This window comes from Protopterus annectens, chromosome 4.part0 (assembly GCF_019279795.1).
Source record: "Protopterus annectens isolate FY-2018-M chromosome 4.part0, PAN1.0, whole genome shotgun sequence".
Taxonomy (NCBI): Eukaryota; Metazoa; Chordata; order Ceratodontiformes; family Protopteridae; genus Protopterus; species Protopterus annectens.
Genome location: NC_056733.1, coordinates 17,086,438 through 17,108,627, shown reverse-complemented (window position 1 = coordinate 17,108,627; position 22,190 = coordinate 17,086,438). Strand labels below are relative to the sequence as shown.

Genomic DNA, 22,190 nt, shown 5'->3' with positions numbered 1-22,190 from the left:
TAAAAGCAGCGTCGATCTCTTGGGGTTTGATTATCCTTGTCATGTGTAGCTTGTTTTATTTTCTTAATCCCAAGTGATTCCTATTGTTATTTTCTGTACACCATTGTGCCTCTAATAACACTATTTAATAATTGCATAGCATTCATTTTGATTAAAGTGAATTAAATATTTGTTCTCCACAAATTATATAGTTCATCCCACAGTGTTTTAGTTGCATCTTTTTTATGTAACTTCTTTCAAGTCCTGTAATAAAAAGCAATTAATTAATCAATTTAATTAATTAATAAAAAGCCCCCATATAAACTCCCTACAGATCCTTTTTATTGCCTTTTGATAGCTGCACACTTATGAGTGGAGCTAGCAAAAAGTACTTTAGGACCCACTCTGTACTTGTATGAGGGAAAATTATATTTTTTTACTTCTTCCTCTAATAAGTGACCAAAGTTTTGTTTAGTTTATTTTTTACTGAGTATTTTATCTCACAGCAAAGTCTAGAACATGGAGATTCTTAAATCTTTAAAAATCATTAAGAAAGTAGTCCGTCAAGGAGTCTTTTAGCAGAGCCATTTAGTTTAATATCCTATTCTCGAAAAATAAATGAGTGCAGTGAAAAAAGTGACTGCCTTAGGCTGTTTTGAATGAGGATGTGTTGAGCCCACCAACTTAGTGAAATCCAGCATATGTCCATTGTGTGGCTAGGGCCTGTTGGAAGGAAGAATTATATAGTACATTATTCCTTCCATAGTTCAAGTCCCCTCATTTAATTGTAGCTAGAATGCCAGTTTAATGATTTTTTTTTAATATTGATATCATAAAGAAATATTTGCGGTTGTTGGGGTACAAAAAGACCGTAGTCGAAAGCCATGACGTTGATCATACATATATGCATATAGTTGTGTCCTTATTTCTTGAACAGGCACGTTAGACTCATGCCAGGTGTGTTGCTCTTCCATTATCAGAATTAGTAACCCCCCCCCCCCCCAGAAATTTTTGAAAGGCTCCCTATCTCACATTGTGTAATTCTCAACATTTCTGAAAAAGTTTCTTCCTTTTTCTTTACATGTATCTCTTCCAGTGATGCATTGTATGGATGGAAATTTTCAAGCATTTTTAAGATTATATCATATTTTAGCTCATCACCTGTTGCCTTCATTTTCCCTGGCAATAAACAGTATTGAGTTATTTTAAAGTGTCTTGCTTAGATGTTTACTACCTGGAGGCTTTGTCTAGTTGCTTGTTTTGTAATTAATAGATGTAATACAGTTGCACTCTGTGCTTTTCACCCTGGTACACCTTTGATTCCCTCTGCCTTTGATATTCTGCATTATTCCTGTCGAAAGGACTGATATATTAGCCTTTGAAGGAGTTGCTATAACCATGTTTAATAGGATAGTATGCTTCTTGTCCTGTTAACTGCGTTAGTCTTGTTGGTTTAGGTGAAATTATGTGATTATTGTAACGCTGTGACATGGGGAAAAAAAAACTACCTTGTAAAAACCTCAGTTTAAATGTGCCTAATATCGGTGGTGGTGATCTGTTGAATCCAGTTAGGTCACCATACATGCTTCTTGTTACAACAATCATGTGTGTTAAACTTGTACAGGGTCCCAGAAATCTGAGTGATGAGCATTTGATTGTTTTGATTAAATGGGTTTAGTGATTTTTTCAGGCCAGTTATTCACTTCCCATACTGAGATGTGGCTAACTCAGACATGCAGTTTTAACATTAAGAAATATTGTAAAGTGTTCAGTTATGTTCCTTCATTGTATATAGAGCCTTAGAAAAGCAGGGTACTCTGACATGATCTGTGATGCATATAGCCAACAGAGCAGATGACTTGCTTACTTTTTCACCATGATGATTTTTCTGTCATGAAATTAATCTGTGATGGATCCATTCCTCATTTCACCTGGCCTGCAAATCTCCACAGCCAAATTATCAAGCTGACATCCTATGCGACTACTGTAATAAGGATCTGATACCTGTTGTTGCAGATGTATAATTACTGTTTTACAGATTGTGTATCAATTGTTTTATAAGACTGCATTCATTCAAGAGTTATGGTGGGAGATGGCATCGTACATCTCCAAATTATGTAAAATCTCCATGATCTGGCCTGTCCTGTAAAAATAGCCACCGCCTGTCAACACAAAGATTTGCCAGTCAACAGTCAGGCTTTCCTCTTCACTCTCCTGCAGGTCATACATAGTCATTCTTCAGTTAACAATATAGTCCATGAAAATGATGAGACCATGTCATTTAATTTTTATACATGAGGTATAATAAACTGTCCAAAATGATATGCCATAGAAGAACCTACCAGATGCTGTCTCTGACACACTGCAGAAACACTTAATGGTTTACACATTAACAAGTCATCTTAGCTCCCTAAATGTAGAAGAATTTGTGCTGTGTACGAATTTCTAAAACAGATCTCTGAGTTCATTTTGAACATGGCTTAAAAAGTCGCTAACTGGGATAAAATAATGCTGCAAGCCCTTTATTCTCTCAGATTACTGTAAAAAATGTTAGGCATCCATTTTTAGATCTTCATTATTTTTTTTTTCTTTTGAGGATTCTCCAAAATAGAATTCTAATAAATTTGGAATGTATGCAAATCCTGAGCAGTTGTATACTTTAGTGCCATTAGATAAGGTCAGTGTTTGAAGGAAATCAGTGTATGTGATTTTCTAAAGTTTTATAGGTTCATAGGTAAGTACTAGGCTATCTGCCCATGGGCATTTATAAGCCTAGCCACAGAGTGATGGCTTTTACCTCCCCATTAGATTAGTAACCTAATCATATCCTTAGCTGCTATAACAGACACCTTTATATTCCATAATCCTAAATACTTCACTGTATTGTGTGCCCATAAATATGGGTATTGCTGAACCAGTTCATGTGTGGCTACATAATTTATGGCTATGGTCTTTGTTTTATCTTCATTAATTTTATATCCCCAAAAGACTTGGAACTGTCTCAAAATGTTACACAACACTGAGATGTCCTTTTCTGCATTTACCAGGTACAAGATTATAGTGTCTGCAAATGAAGCCAACATTTCTTGATTACCATACTAATTATGTCCTTGACTTTCTGAGTCTCTTATTTTCTTTGCCAATGACTCTAAATATAAAGCAAATAACAAAGGGGAGAGGATAACCCCACCTGGTTCCTCTGTTCAGAAACAACTTATCAGAAAAGAACCCACACACTTTAATTCTGTCTTCTTGTCAGTTGATATGAGCTTTGGACCTTACAGTGCAGGACTTGCATAATTGTTAAATCTGAGGTTTAATCTTGCTTAGCTATAGTTACCATGTTGTTTCTATCATACAAAGAGACTGCACTCATTTAAACTCTTGATCTTTCATTTCATTAGAGACGGGCATCTGGAGTGCAGCATACATCACAGGGATGGCTTCTGGTGATAATGCAGTAATATAACTGTCTCCCAAGCATCTTAGATCCTAAAATAAATAAAAATATCATGCTAGGACATCTGTCTTTGCTTCTGCAATTTGCACTCAATGTTTGCACACTTGTAATGAAGCAAAGACATTTCTTCTGCATTTACACCTTTTGGTATTATTTGATTTGGGGGGGGCTCTGTCCAAGATTACAATCAAAAGGTGAATGGCGCTTCTTTCTCATCTCCTTGTGAACAGCTAGCTTACCAGGAGACCAGGACTATCAACCTCAGGCAGAGCAGGCATAATAGAAAAGAAGATAAAGACTTCCTGACCCTGTGTAACCTGCTCCTGACTGTACAGATATTTTGTATACCTTAAATTGCCACTAGGGGAGAAATCTGCCACAATGTAAATGTGTCCATGAGCAATCCTGCCCATGATGTGTTGACTTTTATCCTCCCATCTGTGTGTACAAGTGCTTGCAAAACAGTACTGTTGTGCTCCAGTCACTGCTAGCGATCAGCATTAGGCAACAAAATCCCACATCCTCTACTTATGACAAATAAGCAGACAACCAGCTACTAAAGCTTACACCCCGGCCAGCCCTCAAACTTCCCAGGGCACTAGTTGGCTTTGGATAGCCACAGTCACAGACAAATGCCCTGTCCCTGTGCCAATGGGCTGGTTAATGACTACAGTTTTTGCAACATTTTGAAAATGCTGCCTTTTGTTAAGTTCGGCTGCTATAAGGCTACATACAGTATCTGACATAGCTTTGTATTAGTTCTACTCTCCAATTTTAAAAAATACATCCTTTTCAAATGTCTGCCTCTCTGATTATGCAAACGGTTCTTTCATGCAATTTCACTAAACTATATCATACAAAATTCCTGTTGCTCCTTTACCTGATAGATTGCATTTTTTCTTAATCATACTCAGAGACATCTCACTGCTAAACAGATCAAGTTACTTTAAGTGAAACTGCAGGTCTACGACCTGAAACTGCTGCTTATTTATACTTTACTCCTGTACACACAGCTTAACTACACTGGACCCCTTGGTATTGTATTGTACCCATAATATGAAAACAACTTAATGCCAATCAGCATGAAGTTTAAAGACAAAATTCTGAATACAGACTTAATGCTACACTCCATTCCACTACCTAGTTAAACATAACAACTTGATCATTTATCAATTTCTGAGTAGACTTCCTGAGAACTCTTTCGGCACACACACAGTAATTTACTGTGAACCATTTTATCATACAACTCATTTTCATGCTCCACCTCTATAGTCAGCTCAACAAACTGCATTTCTACTTTGGATAGAGTGTTTTCTTCCACAACATTAAAATTCCACTGTAGCAACTTTTTTACAGTTAAGACACAGTCTTGTAAAATTATCAAGCCCTTCACTTCTTTTGCAGAACAGTTTTTTAGCTTTACACTGTTTTTTAGCACTCAACTCATTTTCATTCTCATTCTCTGCCTCTAGGGCCAGCTCAACAAACTGCAATTCTATTTTGGACAGAGTGTTTTCTTCCACAAAATTAAAATTCCACTGTAGCAACTTTTTCCAGTTAAGGCACATTCTTGTACAATTATTAAGTCCTTCACATCTTTTACAAAAATGATTTTTAGCTTTACACTCCTTAGCACTCCAGCAGACTATATGGATTACAACCAATGTGGTTCCATGCTCCTCATTTGTTACCAGGTACCACCTTGAACATTCCAGCTGCAAGACTGAAAAAACATTACATTCGTATCACCAGTTTTCCTTTTATTTATCTTTACAGTTGCACACATTCTGCATCATTATGTTCATTACTATCTTTAGTCTCAGATCAGTGCTGTTGCTGTAGAATATGAGCTGCTGTGGAAGCATGTCTCATTAGTCCAAGCAATCCCCACCTGCATAGTAATCTATGCAAGCTGGGTTGTAACCCTGCCAGTCAGGGTCATCAGGCTCCTGCCTGTCTGGTCAAGTGAATGTCATGGGAAGCAAGAGAACTAAATAATCATCATGCTCACATACAGCTTAGGTGGAATCTCTACCTTACATTGAGTCCTTACTTCTCCCTAAACGCTGATGTATGCTTTGACTGGCTACTGCATGCCATGAGATGGGGTAATCCTATTCACATGCCTATTATGGCTGCCTTGCTTTTCAACTGCAAGAATTGGTCCCTCCACATCAATACACCATTCCTTGGCTCTCCCCAGAAAATGCATGAGCAGGCTAAACCTTATCATTTCTTTCTTACCCTGCACTCTTACAAGACTAAAAACTTTAACCAAACTTGGGTCACCATGAAACAGTCACGGCTTTCTCTTATGCATGATATATTCTTCTTATTTGGCTCATAAAATACGGCTAACATTTACTTTTTAGTACTGTTATTTTGTTGTTTGCCTCTTCTTGCAGGGAAGATGTAATAAATATCTTGACTGGTTCCTCACCTAGGCTAAGAACAAACCTGGTACACCGGACAATCTCTAGTTTGACTATCAGGCCACTTGTGTGACAGAGTTCAGCTCTTTTGTTTCCTTGTAGCTTCTGAGTTGTGACTGGTTTAATGGTTATGATGTTGAGATAAAAACTGAAGGAACCCCCCCCCCCAAAAAAAAAATGGGTAGAGGTGCCTAACTCATGAAAAATATAGATCATTGAACAAATTGCAAGAAACTGGCTGTTCTATACAGTAAACAGGTGCTGTGAATTTTCAGACGTCTGAATTAATAAATGTACACAGCCCACTCTCACTTAGATAATCTGTGAAAAATACATGCCACATGAACTACTACAGGCAGAAGGATTTTTTGCATCTTTTCTATAAGCAACAGCAAAACATACAGAAAAATACTGCCAATTTCTCAAAACTTCTGCAAATTCTGATAACATCTTTTCATTTCTAACACCATCTGTGTTCTGAAATTGTTGAAAGTTAGTTAAGGTGTGTGAATGCCTCAAGCACAGAAATGGACATATTAAAGAACAAGAGACATGTACGATGCAGTTTCATCATTAACTCTATTCACAAGTCTTAGAACCAGTGGCTGTCATGGGACTCATTTCCCAAACACCTAACTTTAAAAGGTATTTTGCACATTAACTCTGCAATATAACATCTGACTTACCTGGTACCCTGACAATACATACTATAGCTTGCAACCTAATATCTTTAAAATGTGGAACAAATGAGCATAATGTGGAACACTTACTAACCACTAGATCTCTCAATAATCTGCATTTTGCCTCATATTTTTAGTCTGCTCTTCCTAAAACTTAATTCTTGGCAAATCATCAAGAACTAAAGTCAATAAACAATGGCAGACATTTCAGTTTCAGACTTTATATCTTTCAAAAAACATATGTTGAATCAAAACATGTTATTATTACAAATTTCTAAGTTTATATGAGCAATATTTAAAATCTGTACATGATTTTGGGTCTTTACACCCCCATCCCCATTATTTTTTCTTTGTCCAGAATTCTTCTGCTAAGATGTTGAGAGGTATGTGAATAACTTCAGTGAGGAAGTTCATAGCATTGTTAAAATGGATTACTTTATATTTATAAAAATTCCCTTTACTTAATATGGTTCTGCATTATTTATATTCAGACCTCTCAATGTCCCTCTTCCCTTGTTTTGGGGGAACGCTCCTACTTGCAAGCCTTACTTAGAATGTCCCTGTTTTCAGACTTCACACAATTTTTGAATCCCCAGTTACATGTGCGTTTTTGAAGTGGTCTACAAAACAGAAAACCATGCTATATGAACAACATACTGGTGGCAACACTTACTTAAAGAAAGAGAACACAAATCTTACAACTCTCTTTTTCGGAATCAAAAATAAACAAATTTGTGTGGTAGGATTTTGTAATAGTTCATTAAAGTCAGCATATTTTATTTACACTGTTTCTTTGATAATATCCTCACACTTTCCACAATATTTAGTCACTCTCTGTTTTAAATGTTTCTGAGTAAATCCCCGCATTCATACTGGAAATGAGAATAATTACGTGCCATCTGGTATTCAAATCTTATGCTATCAGATGCTCAGATTTTAGATAGTGGTTCCTATTTTTTTCAACTGCTTTAATTCCTATTTAGGTATGTTCACCAAAAGTATTGTTAAAAACATTTCTTAACGTTAATAAATCTGCATACCTCTCAACCTCCAAGTGCAAGAAATTTGTACAAAGCCAAAAATAATGGGGGGAACAAAGGCCCCAAAACAGGAACAAACTTTAAATATCGGTCTTATAAAGTTGCATTTTCTGAATGACATGAAGCCTGAAACCCAAAAGCCCATCATTATTTAGTGACTTAAATTCTTAGTGATTTGTTAGAAAACCACAAATTTTATGAGGAACAAAAAAAATGCTGCACTTTATACAATCTGCTTTTACTGTGTTTGTGTTTCTTCCTCTTTTATTACTTATTTTGCTCTTGCTGCCTGTTCTTAAATGTACTTAACAGCATTTATTCTGCTGCATTTATTACTGCTTGTTAGTAGCTGATTAAATTGTAACTGTTATTCTAAGCCTTTGGATTGCACACTTGGGTTTCAGACCAGTTGTTTCACATTAGGAAGGTTTGTGGTCTGCACTGTTGTGGCAGGACAGGTAGCTTACATCCTTCTGAGTTGGGAAGTTACTGACTGAAGGCTTAGTGTCGGTTATTCTAAAGTGTATTAGTTTTGGCTTAATCACTTGGGCTTTGGGCCAGTTCTTTTACATTAAGGAGGTGTGGTCTGCACTCTTGTGGGAGGCTGGATTCTGCCCTTCTGAGCTGGGAATTTCTGGTCACAGGCTTATTGTGCCTGCTTATTTGAACGGTTTCTTTCTGAAATTGGTGCACCTTGTTGCTGTAGCATAGACCAGGTTCAGGCCTGCTGAATCTAGCTTTGTTTGTTTAACTTGAGCACTGATCCAGGCTATCTTTTTTTTTTTTTTTTTTTTTTTTTGGAGAAGGTTCCCCTGCACCCTAGCAGCAGGAGTCTGCAGTTAGAACTTGTTTGATTGAAGACTGGTGGAGCAGGGCTCAGTTTTGAGCTTTTTTCTGGTTAATTGGGTAACTCGTTTAAATCAGTTTGTTTGATTGCTTTATTTTCTGAAAACAAACAAAAAAAAAATACTTGTTTCCCACCTTTCTAAGTGAGTATAGTCCAGTTTTCAGGTTAAGTGCTGAATTCAGGGCTGTGTTGCAAATCTTTGTGTTTTCCCATACCTTACTTGGTTAGAAGGCAGTTTCTCTATTCACTTGTGAGAGAGGAGAGCTTTGAGCAGCCTATCTGTCCCTGGAGGAGTGGTTTCAGCCCAGGAATTAGTAGTTTATTGGCCATTTTGGGCTAATTTCTCTTTCATTTCCCTGCTATAAATACAACATTTGCCCGGTTTTGCTTGCCAGGCAGCGCCGGTTAACTAAGGTATAACTATTCCCGGCTCCACAAAGTCTCCTCTTCAATTTTCCCTTGGAACTAAGACAAACTTTCAACTTAGCACTCAAGCCATTCATTTCTCAGCCCGGCACTTGCTCAAAACTCATAGCAAGCACTTATAAACCCTAGCACTAGACCCTCCTATACTGTACAGAAGGACAAGGCTCTCTATTCAACCTTACCAGCCATTCAGTAAAACAGTTCACTATACCTATCCAGGCATGTCCAAAGGGCAGTTTCAGGCGTACGCTCCAGTCCAACTGATGAATCTGGGCATTTTGAGACAATGTTACAACTGCCTCATGTACACAGACAACCCTCTCCTCCTACCACCAAACACTAATACATGTGAGAGATGCAATTATACAGCCAAACTGGAGGCTAAGCTCTCTCAACTCAAGGCTGGATCAGACAGTCAAAAGGAAAGGGAAATACTTGTATCACAACACCAGTCTCACATAGACCCATTAAACCAGCACTGGCAAACACACAAATACACGAAAACATTCAGAGGCTCTAAATAAAAATCTGCAAAAGCAACAGAGACCTCCAAAGCAGACATCCAAGCAACTTCCACCCCCAACACAAAGCATGAAACACATACTTCACAAAACCAGTGTGAAATGCAATCACAGCCCTTAAAGCAAAATAACATACCCAACATACTAGCAATAGGCAACTCTATAATCAGGCACACTGACGTCCCACTCACATGGCTGAATAAGGAGAAGGTTACTGTTTGTTGCCTGTCGGGTGCCAGGATCTGCCACATAACACAAGCACTCAAGTCATTCCAGAACAAGTACAAATATGACTCTGTCATTGTCCATGCTGGTGTGAATGACCTGAGCCATGCCTCCCTGGACTACATGAAAAGAGACATGGAAGAGCTCTCTGATCATGTAGTCCAGGCCGGTATGACCCTGACCATGAGTAGCATCCTACCCTCACCAAGAATGATACCACGGTATAAAGAAAAAATTCTCAATTTCAACAATTGACTCTGGTGTCATTCAAAGGGGATCCAGTGTCTGTCCGCCTGGGATGACATGCTCGACAAGCCACACTGCTTCGCCAGAGACGGCTTGCACCTGTCACCCTTAGGCTTTCGAATAGTGGCCAAGGCTGTTGCCACCACCATAGTGACTTTTTTAGGCAAGGCTCAAAAGACAAACCCACCGCCATAAATAGCACAAGTAACAAAAAAACTGAAGATAATGCTACTCAATGCCAGAAGTCTAAACCTCAAAAAGCGCGCACTCGAGGTACTCCTCACTATGGAGAAAATTGATATATGTGCAGTAACAGAAACCTGGTTTAAGGCTCCAGAGAGCACCCCAGCACTACCAGGCTACAACTCCTACCACACATTTCGGCCACAGAACCCAGACCGAAATACAAAAGGTGGGGGCGTATCCATATTCATCAAGGATACCCACACCTCCAGGTTAGTGGCACAGCATGATGCTTCAGAGATCATCCACGTGCATCTAACAATGGGCAAAACTGCAATTCAAATTGTAGCTTGCTACAGATCACCCACCATGTCCCAGGACCCCCATTCCGGATTTCTGGAAACACTGGGAAGTATAAAGGTCCTAACAAATACCCTAATATTGGGTGATTTCAATAACTCAAACATTAACTGGGAGAACTACTCAAGTAATAACTCCTTTGCCCAGCATTTCCTAGAATTTATAAACTCAAACGCCCTGGATCAACTGGTCAACACTCCCACCAGAGGTGACAACATATTGGACCTGGTCATCACCAACATGGGCGACCGGTGCTCCACACCGGGGGTAAACACCTCGCTATTTAGATCTGCCCATAAACAAATCACTTTGGATATCCACATTCCACCCTCACCCCCAGACAAGGAAACCACCGTGAAAAACTTTTCAAAAGCAAACTTCACGTTACTTAAGACTGAGGTGGAAAGTTTTAAAGCCCCCATGCTAAAGGATAACATTGCCCAAGCTGCAAAATCATTTACTAATGCATTCTACGGGCACCTACAAGAATGCATGGATCATGCTATCCCAAGCAAAACCAAGACTCACTCCTCCAAGAAAAGGAAACCAGTCTGGTGAACTCCTGCTATAAACAAGCTATACAATAGAAGGAGAAAACTAGTACAGAAAAGAGTAAAATTCCAAGAGGGGAAGACATCCTTGATGAGTATCGGCAAGAAACTGCGATCCCTCATAAAATCATCCAAGGGGAGTTTCAAAAGAAAAATTGCCAAGGACTCCAAATATAACCACAATGCATTCTAAGTAGCAATGCTCAGATCTGCTCAGAGATCGTGCAGAATGGCACCAAATACACTGAACCGACCGATATTGCCAACATCCTGGCAGACAGGTTCAGTGCAAACTTCACACCCCTCTCACCCCCAAAAGGGCCCATAACCATACCAGAAGAATGTAGAGCCCCTGAAGTCACAGACACTCAGGTTAAAACAGCCCTCTCCAAAGCCAAAAACACAGCATCAGTGGGACCGGACGGTGTCCCAGGCTGCATCCTACACAAGCTCAAAGATGAACTAACCCCTTCACCTAAACACACTGTTCAAATTCAGCCTCTCCACAAGTTACATACCCATAGAGTGGTGCACAGCAATGGTTATTCCACTCCACAAAGATGGAGCCACAACAGACCCCAGGAACTATCGCCCTATAAACCTGACTAGCTTGGTCTGCAAAGCTATGGAGCGCATCATCATGGAACTCATTAACAGGGACATTGGGAACCTCCAAACACTGGACCCTACCCAGTTCTGCTTTAAGAGCAGATCATGCCTCCTAAACCTGGTGGACTTCTTTGAGACAGTTACCAAAGCTATAGACGAGGGAAAGGTGGTACACACAGCCTACCTAGACCTCGCAAAGGCCTTCAACACCATTCCCCATTCTGGTATTATAGACAAGCTCACCAGCCTGAACATAAACCCCTACGTCACAAAATGGGTTGCCAACTGGCTCACGGACAGAACCCACATGGTAAAAGTTGAGGGAGCTAGATCCGCCTCTAAACCGGTTACAAGTGATGTTCCCCAGGGCTCAGTCCTAGGACCCCTCCTGTTCGGCATATACTTCTCAGAGGTACAGGAAGCACAGGAGGACTGTGGCTGACCAAGTTTGCAGACGACTGCAAACTAGGGGCTATATTTGACTCTGTGGCTGACACAGACATCCTCCAAAAGGGTCTCATTGCAAGGGATACCTTGTATCAAAATCATGGCCTCAAGCTAAATGCCAAAAAGTGCATAGTCATCACCTTTGGAAAAAAACAAAGCACCCACAAATTACCACATATGTGGTAGTCTCCTAGATACAGAAGACGTAATAAGGGATCTGGGGACCCAAGTAGATGGTAATCTCTCCTTTGATAATCACATTGCCACAGTTGTTAGAAAATCCTTCTACATGGCCCACCTTATCACAAAGGGGTTTGCATCCAGATCAAAAGAGGTCATTGTGACCCTCTACTCATCGCTCATCAGACACATCACAGAGTACAACACCCAATTTGGGATGCATCTTACAAGATTCACCTGCAACAGTTGGAAAGACCACAGAAGTACCTTACCAAGAGAATCACTAGCCTCAAACAGATGCCCTTTGCAGCTCGACTGAAGAAACTCCAGCTGTACTCAGTTGCATACCGCCTACTCAAAGGTGATCTCTGCCTAACATACAAGGCCATGTCCAACCCAGAACTAATGGACATGCTCCACCTAAGAAAAGCTTATCCCCTCGAGCCACACGCTCTAGGGATCTAAACCTCACCACAACAACAAACAGGACATGCTGGAGGGATAGATTCCTGTCCCAGAGACTTCCCATGCTTTGGAACAAGATTCCAATCTACATTAGGCAGAGCTCCTGGCTAACACATTTCAAGAGAAACCTTGATGAGTGGATGGGAAACAAAGTTTACCCGGGGGATCACTTCAGTGGCTCTGATGGACAGAGGCGCAGGGAACTAATCTAAGGGGGCGGCGAAAGCCAACGCATTCCGGCTAGGCTTATAAAAGCCTTTGGGCAGACAGCCTAGTTCCTACCTATGAACCCAAAACATCTGGACATTCTACGAAAATCTGAACAGCTGAAAGGTATGTAAATGTGTAATAAAAATATTTCTCATTTAGAAAACTTAATACACGGATAAATCATTCTGAATTTATTGCTAGCATTATATATTTTGTACATGTAAGTAAGCTTTTTGTTTGGATGTGTGTTCTGATAAAATATTTTGAGCAAGAAGGTCTCTATTCACAGCCGGAGCAGTTTCCCACAAGCCTCCCACAATGTGATCTGTCATTTTCTGTAGCTCAGAAATTGCATCATATTAACCTTAGCCATTCTGCAGGTAACTACGAATCCTAAAAGGTCTTGTGGGCCTTTTCCACACTCTTTATGTAATTGGCAGTTTTTCTAGATTCTTGATTTCTCAGGTAGCTATGAAGGGTTTTATATTGTTGTATTGACATTTGAATTCGGAGTCATGCAGATGGCCAGTAATATTTTAAAGCTGAGATTTTTTTCCTAGGTTCTCTGCTTGATTACAAACAACTAATTCAATATCCAGTTCCATTACAGAAGAAGACAATGATTTGGACCTTTTGGTTTCTAGAGAACACTGCTGCACCACTGGTACAGTTTACATTTTGCTTTTATTGCTATGGTGAATATATTGTGCTGTTGGGCCCTGTGTTGTACTTGACCAGTGTCATTAAAAATGAGCTTTTTGTTTCCACACTGGAATTGAAGTCCCACAACTTTCTGTCATTATAGAAATGTAGAAAGTCAGTTTTTACAGTTGTAAGACTTAAATTTAGAACAAAAGAACATGCTGTTCTGGGGGAGGAGGTGATCTCCAGACCACATTTCAACAGACATTGTTATTTTAAAACATTTTTTTTAAACTGAAAACAGTTGTATCATTTTACTTACCCTGATGTCCCAAGTGACCACAGCATCTTGTGGTAATCACCTGTCACCTCTGGTTGCCATACCCAGTAAGACGGCTTCTCCTGGCATACCACCCAAGCACTGTATAGTTACCAGTGAAAATGAATACACTGTATGGAAGCTGGTGATTGGAATGAAACCTTGGGGCAGTGATGTATCTCTCTACCGTCAAATACTTTGCTTCCCTGTGTGATATTGCAGAGATGCAGTGATATCAACATCCAGTCTTTTTCCAACTTCTCACTTGTTTTATGACTTCTAAGTAACAATAGACAGCTCCTCTTTCTACTCTTCTAAGCACTGTGCACAAACTCAGCATGCCTTAAAGAATGCCTTCTGTTAGGTGCTCTCTTTTTTCTCTTTAACTGGTAATGGTACTGCCTGTATCCTTTCCCGATAGCCAATTATTGGTGTTGCAAGTGATGTTCAAGAGTAGTGCTGACAGTCTGGGTAATGTAAACTATTTGTGATTAAATTTAATACAGTTGTGTGCTGAAAATTATGTCCTTTGTAATGGTGTTCATTTCCAGTGGTTACATATGTACTTTTTTCTTGGTTAGTTTTTTTACAGGAAATAATGAGACTTGCTCTGGTTTGTAAAACTTTTTCACTTTTTACTGGTTTATTTTTTTTATGTTTTTCATAAAGCACTTCCCTGACCAAGACAGCTGTGCAACTAATTTCTCATTGATTGGAATCCTAGGTGCCTGTGCCACCAAAGCTTTTTCCTTGTATTTCAGAGGTAGTCTCTTTTTTGATAATACAACTTTATAAGCTGAACATGTGAACAAGCATGCATACATATTATTCTCAGCAAATGTGTCTGTTTTATTAACTTTGCATTATGTAAATCAAACACTAGGTGCACCATTTGTTAATGTGAAACTTTTGCCCTTGAGAACATCATGGTGGTGAAGTGGTTAGAGCTAGCTGTCACATAGCGCTTGGTTTCTCCTGTTCACACCCTGTCTGCAGTGTTTCTGTGCTGCACCTGAATGTCCTCCCTATGATCACGTGGGTTTTTGATGGATGGTCTAGTTTCCTCCTGTATCTCAAAGCATGCCATGTATTGAATTGGCTGAGTACATTGCGCCACAGACTGGCAATCCTGTTCATGATTCTCTGCCTTAATTCCTGTTGAGTACTGCAAAAGGCTCCACCCACAGTCTTGAACAGGATACATTGGATATTAGAGAATTAATGAATATTGGCCTTTCATAGAAACCATAAGTATCTTTATGAAAATATTAGTCCTGTAGTATGTAAAATATTGCATAGAATGCAGTAAGTCAAATGATTTAAGACTACTGAAACTGTTCAGTTTTGTATTTATAGCGTTACACAGCCAATAAAGCTTGGCATATTATAAATTAAGCACACAGTATGGAACTGTAAATAAAAATGAACGTGAAGGATGATTGTTTTCCAAGGAAACAGCAGAAAAATCATATTATTGCAAAGAAATTGCATATTTTTTATCTTTAATTCAGATGAACCCAGTTAGGAAGAAATGGCTGTGCATGGTATCTTTTTAGACTTCTTCAAATTCCAAAACAAAAAAAAGTAAAAATGCATAAAATGGAGGTAGCTTTCCTAAATACTAGGAATCTTGACAATAACAAAAAACTTGAAGGATGTTTATCTCTAGCATTACTGAAACCTGGTTTAAGGGTCTAACATGCATATCACAAATTCCAGAGTATGTCTCCTTTCACTGATGTGGACTCAAGGAATTAGGAAGCATTATCAACATTGGTAGTACACTAAAAAACAGAAAGCAATGTAGACATGCAAGTTGATCAGATAATAGTCAATGTCAGTGATACTGAATGTCCTATCATAAGACTACTGTCCATTGTGTATGCCCCCTCCAGAACATGAGCATTTCTGTAATACATTTCAGGATGTTTAAATCAATAAAAATGTGACCAATAGGGGGGATTCTAAGTATGCAAACACTGACCAAGTAAACTTCAGGATGTCAAATATGCCCATATTTTAATTGATTGTGTCAATCATAACAGTTTTGGACCTAAAGAGCAAAGTCTTGCAGGGTGAAGTAATATGTAAAATATGCCGATAAATCTGGAGTCTTTCTTTTCCCCACCCACTGTTTTACCCTCTCCATTTAGGACAGATCATGACTCCATAAACTTTAACCTAAGTGTAAAATGAAAATCGGTCATAAATAAGACATCCTTCCTAGAATTTGCAAGTAGATGCAATGATGGGTTAAGTAACTTACATAAAGATCAGACTGAGGTGCCCAAATAATTCTGCAAACAATACTGTCAGTGACCTTTTGCATTCATGAACCACTAAAACACAGGTACAAGTAGGCTTAACAAAAAATGCTTTGGTGGAATTGCAAAATTAATAAATACACTTGAGGGAAAAAAACTTATGTTTTGGAACTATCTAGGTTGAATTATTTATTATCTTATCAAAGCTATCAGAAATAAGTATCAACTCGGTTTGATTTCAGAGGTTGAAAACAATAAAAAGTACCATTTAAATTACCAGAATATTGAATTAGAAAATCTGTGAATGTAACATGTTATCTTTAAAAAAAAAATGAAGTGATTGTCTAGCCACAGGACGCAATAAATGTGCTTAGACTTTTTTTTTTTTTTTTTTGCATACTTACATTATTTACTACATTTTTACAAAGTGTGTCATGTGTGACAACAGAAATATCAGAAAGCATTCCATTCATCTCCTTTTCTTGTTCCTCCCCTTCAATAGACCAATCAAGTTCTAGTCCTTTCACTCGCTTGTGGCAGGAATTTTTGATAATATACAGAATGATGTTTATTCAGAGAGCAGAGATAATCCTTGAGACATTGACAACTGATGTAGAAGCAGAACCCAAATCATTGAAAAGGACAAGGAAGGGGATGAACAAGAAAAGGAAGTGAATGGAATGTTTTCTGAATTTTTTTTTTTTTTGCATACTTCACAGATAGTAAAGATGTATGTCAGATTTGCTAGTGACAAGAGGAGACATCTGTTATATGACCATAAATATATGTGCTCCCACAAATACAATTTAAAAACTCAAATTCCATGAGAACAGATAATACATGGTGGTTTCCTATACAGAAGAAAGGAAAAATAAATAAACCACTGTGAAATACTGTTAAAATGTTAGCATTTAGACAAGTCTTTGACCTACGTCAGCAAGCTATCGTGGTTAACATTTCGCAAGAGGGTCATATCATACCCATGCAACTTTAGACCAATGAGTTTCACCAGTGTTCTATGGAAAACAGTGGAAAGAATCCTAATGGAGCTTATCTAGAAAGAAACTTGTTGTGTCTTTCTGCTTTTCTTGATTGGCAGTAGATTTTTACGTGCCATGAAACACAAAGCCTATTTCTGTTATGTATAGAACAATGAGTTTGTAAAAGGGAAATCTTGTAATATACACCTGATGCAGTAGTAATGATTTATGTTTAATGTCATCAAATGTGACATCTTTGAAACTTGTCAAAATATGCAAACGTTATGTTTACAAAATGAATGGTCATATTATAAAAATTACATGGTCATTAAAGCTTTTTTGACCAGTGGTAAACAATTTAAATTTTGATTTGTATATATCTGCCAAACTCTGAAAAGTTTACTCCATAGCCCATGTAATTGTAAAAGGCAATGCCTAATCATTACAGAGAGAACACTGTATCACTTTATACCTTACTAATGTGATCCTTTGTGTAATCACAAAATAAGCTGAAAAGGGACAATTATTGCTTACCAGTGAAGTCACTGAGCAGGAAGATTAAAACTGTTCAGAAAGACATCTGGAAACTTCATATTTTACTTATAGGTTATATAGAATTGAGCAATGCTTGGTATGTAAGACAATGTCTGACCAGAGTCTATTCTGGTACAGGTAACTCTAGAAAAAAGTGACCGATACATTCCACATTATCTTCAAAGATAATGGCATAAGCTTCACATCAGAATTCAGTCAGAATATATAAAGTGTTCTCTCTCTCTCCTTCCCTAAAGATAGACAGTTATATAGATATATATCTGATGTCTGCTTTCATCCGATTCAACCTTTGATTATCAGATGTGATTGGATCTGACCTTGGCCACATTTCTGGAAACTGTGGATTCAGATTTCCGACATCTCTCCTACATATAATGCCTTCTGTTCCCCAAAATACCTCCAATCTTGTTTGCCATTTTTATGAAAAAGACTTGGTCTGTGAGGGTTCTGATCTTATTTGTGCAAATAGGTGATATATGTGTTATTACGAATGTTGTCTTTCTGGGTGTTTTTCCCATGTAGGTTTACACCTTTTTCATTAATCTTCTCCCCACTTTAAAAAAAAATCAGGAGACTCTCTCCTGTATTTCTGTCTACTTCTACATGGCTGGATTTCCTTTTCCTTTTTAGGATCACCTTTAGCTAAAGGGAGTAACAACATTTTCTACAGTTAGGGTGTTTCTGTACTTAAGTATGGTTTAACTCTCTTCAGCTTTTCAACAGTTTAAGCTTTAATTGTTGTAGATTCTGTTATGGCAGACAAGGTTCAAGGCCCTATGAAGTGCTTGGCCTGCAGGCACAAAATTCCCTTGCAAGACTCGCACTCTGTGTGTACAGTCTAGGTGTATCACACCTTCAGACTATAAGGTATGTTGTTTCTAGAGCATTACAGGGACACAGGGTCAAATCGATCCCCAAGGCCATTCTTCCTGGGAAAGTCTGCTGCTTCACAGTCATCATCTTCCCTATCTAAGAAAGTTGAGAAGACTAAACCCTCAAAGGAGAAAGAGAGGGAGAAGGAATTGGAGAAAAAAAATCTAGAAAATGCACTTTGGATCCAGCAGCACTTTTGGGTCTGTCCTCAGACTCCAAAGCATTCAGATCCAGAAACTATTCAGATCCATCTGCCGATGCCTCCCCCATACTTTTTCACTAGAACTAGTGAGTCCTAGGCTCCATTCTCCCTTCCTACAGAAAGCTCTACAAGAAGCTTTACTGAAGTGGATGTTGACAGGATGATGCAAAGGTTAATCTGGATGCAGATCCAACTGGAGGTCCTGTCGGTCCTGTCCCCTTCATGTGCATCTGATTTGGTCCAGTCCGCCCCTCCACTGATGACTTCTATTCTAGTCTGACCTTCAGATCCAAGGGCAGCAGGTCTGATCCTCAACAGAGCACCTTTGTTGGAGCTGATATTTCTTTCAATTCTGACTGTATCCTTTACTCATTCGACTCTGATGTTGCCGGATCAGGCTGAGTCTTGGAACTGAAGCTCAGAGTCAAGCTAGAGAGGTGGATCAACTCCAAGGTTATCAGAGCCATCTATTTTCCTCTGCCTCTGCATTGGAGCTTGATAGCTTAGCTCCATTGTCTGCCTAGGAGCCAGGACCGATCAGAATGGAGGATGCTACTCTTGTCCAGTTTTCAGATTGGAGGAATGTTGCTTCAGCTCTTATGTTCTTGCTGTTTGAGGCATTTGAAAGAGTTCTTGGCAGTCTGAGAGAAGGTGTGTGCGCCATTCTGTGCTCCATCCTGGCCCCTTTAGATTCTGCATATGCGCTCCTACATCCTGACTGAGGGCATTTCCCCTCTTTTGTCTGCATGTCTTCCCTGCATTCGTGTGGGTTTTCTCCGGGTACTCTGGTTTCCTCCCATATTGCAAAGACATGCGTCTGGAGCATTTCTCCCCAGACCGCCACTGAAAATTGTTTTCATTCTAAGTTGGACTTTCCCAGTAAACAAATGTTAAATAAATAAGTCATTGGATGCCACCAGAACATGATCAAATTTTTTGCCAAACTCCCAGAGTCCAGCATATCATCCCTATACCAGGTAGTTATTTGGGTTCTTCACCACTCTTCTCCTCCTCCTGTAAGACTCATTCGTTGGCTGGTAAGGCTGATGGGCCTCAGTGATCACGTTAGTTTCCCTAGCAAGGTATTACATGAGAGTTCTTCTCCCTATCAGTTCAGTGGTCCTTAATATTGCATCCCCAGTGGTTTTGGATGGTTGACCATTCTCCCTACCACCTCCTATGGCTAATGTAATGACTGATGCCTCCCTCTTGGGATGGGGGGCATTAAAAGGGAAAACGGTCCAAGGTTCACTGTCACCCGTGGAGGCCAGTCTTCCCATTAATACCTTGGAGATGAGGGCAATTGTCCTTACATTGCAGACCTTTCAGTGCTCCCTTCCCAAGAGTGTGATTTTCTACCCAGATGAACAACAAGGCAGTTGTGTGGTACATCAAACAAGGGAGAACCTACTTTTAACCTATTTTGTCCCAAAGCCATGAAAGTATGGCAGTGGGTGATGTTTTTCTGTCACTTTTTCTCGTAGCAACACATATTCTGAGGATGTTCAATGTTCTAGGTGACGAGCTGAGTAGGTCCATTCTTCTGCCTTACTAGTGGTCCCTCAGTCTGGCAGAACCCATATGAATTTTCAGTCACTGGGGCCAACCTTGCTGTGATCTTTTTGCCTTGTACCTAAACAAGTGCAGAAGTTACTTTGCCCTAAGGGTCAGTCACTAAGGAATGCTGTAGTCCTCCCAGGTCATCTGTATGCTTTTCCTCCCATAACTCTGATAAAATGTGTCCTTCCTTATTCTTGCAGTTTTCATCTTGTATGCGATCTCCTGCCAAGAATAGCCCAATATCTATCCAGTGGGTCTATATTACATTGAAGAATCAGATCATCGAACATCATTTCGTCGGAAATGATGTTCATCAAACCTACATCTTGTGGTGAATGCACCCCCTACACCTCCCGCTAATTATATATACCAACTGTAAGACCACACTACAGTGGGGAGAGGCAAATTTTACAAATCCACACTGTAATGTGATCTCGGTCAGAACAGTTTGAATGGCATTTTCGATAAAATGGCGCCTGAAATGCCATTTAGTGATCCAATTCTTCGAAATAGGGATTCCTGTCCATTATAGCAAAGCCCGTACATACTCTGTCATATGTCAGGCATATGCTTCCAGCATAGACATAGGGCATAAAAGTGACATACGCATACACAATACTTAGAACTTCTTTGCCACCTGGCTGAATACCACAGTTGAATGTCTGTCTGTATGCTCTTTCTTGAGCCGTTTTCTACAGAGCCATTTACAGATGCGGGCCCCATTGGGGTTTCTTTTTTTCCTCCTCCTGTTTGTGTACTAAGAGTTCATGTCATCCATGAAGGAAAGATGTTAGTATGGGAGGCAGAATCCCCATAAAGATCATCACAAGAAGTGTGTGGTCTGCCTAAGTGCTTCACACGATTATACCCAGTAAAGCAGCTGTCAGGTCTTTATTCCAAAAACTCTTCATAGCTGTCCATCGTCTTTGTTCATCTACCTTGAGAACCAATGTTTCAAGCATTTGACCCAGGTATGAAGGCTGAATAAGCCAGACCTGAGGTACAACTCTCTCTCAAAAAGACGACTAAAAAGTTTCTCTGAATCTGCTGCTGTCCAACCTCCACCAGGCATCTCTGTCTAGGTGGATAAATGTCCCAAAGACCAGCCTTTGCCAACACTGGCTTCCTTTGCTCTGACCCTGTCTGAGGCTGGCTTGGATCCAGCTTTCTTACATGTCCTCTGAGGCTGTGCAAACGTCCACCGTGGACATTGAGGAGAAACTACAACTGATCATTTTTAAAGAGCCTAGGGGGATTCCATAGATTCTTCTTAGAGAAGAGGTTCCTGATACCGTTATAGAATGTAGGCATGGCTGTGAGCCCCCTAGGTCAAAGCTGATATCCCTTTAAAAAAGAAGCAGAAGAATAAACATATTCTTCCCATTGCTAAGTATCCTCAGTGGGAATGGCAGGACTTTACCAAGGGTTTCTTCAGTGCCCTGATGGCCTTGAAGCCCCCTCGGAGATTATCTGTTCCTGATTCTCCTTGATCTTGTACTCAGGTCTCTGACATTCAAAAGGGGTATTATGGGCTGTTACAAATGGAATCTCCTAAACCTTCTGCTGTTCCCTCTGTTTTGGATGCTTTGTTGAATACATTTGCAACTGCTGCTTTGGCACCTGATTACCAACTTCTTGCTCCCAAGGTACCCGAGACCTTTAAATACCTTTACAAGTGTCCTTCTTCAGACCCTTTTTTATGTTTCTGTTGACAAGCTATACAACCTTTTATCCTCTTCCAAACTTCTCCCTTCTGATAAAGACAGGTTATGGAGAGGCTGTGGAAAAAGGTTTATACTTTTGCTGGTCTGGCCTTTAGGGCCACAAATTATCCGACCCATATGACCAGGTATGCTTTTGGCCCTTTTATCTCTGCTTGGGAAGGGGCGGTTGTCAGACCTTCCTAACTCTGAAGGCAAGACTGCTGCCCTTTC

The 22,190-nt window shown here is 39.6% G+C and overlaps 1 protein-coding gene across 3 annotated transcripts in view; it reads left to right on the top strand.

The window, feature by feature from the left end:
- Nucleotides 1-22,190, top strand: part of TEX2 (testis expressed 2) — a 1,745,284-nt gene that overhangs the window by 116,527 nt on the left and 1,606,567 nt on the right. For all 3 annotated transcript variants that reach the window (XM_044068055.1, XM_044068056.1, XM_044068054.1), the window contains exon 2: nt 13,422-13,525. The gene's annotated coding sequence lies outside the window, so the exon portion shown is untranslated. The remainder of the gene's footprint in view (nt 1-13,421; nt 13,526-22,190) is intronic.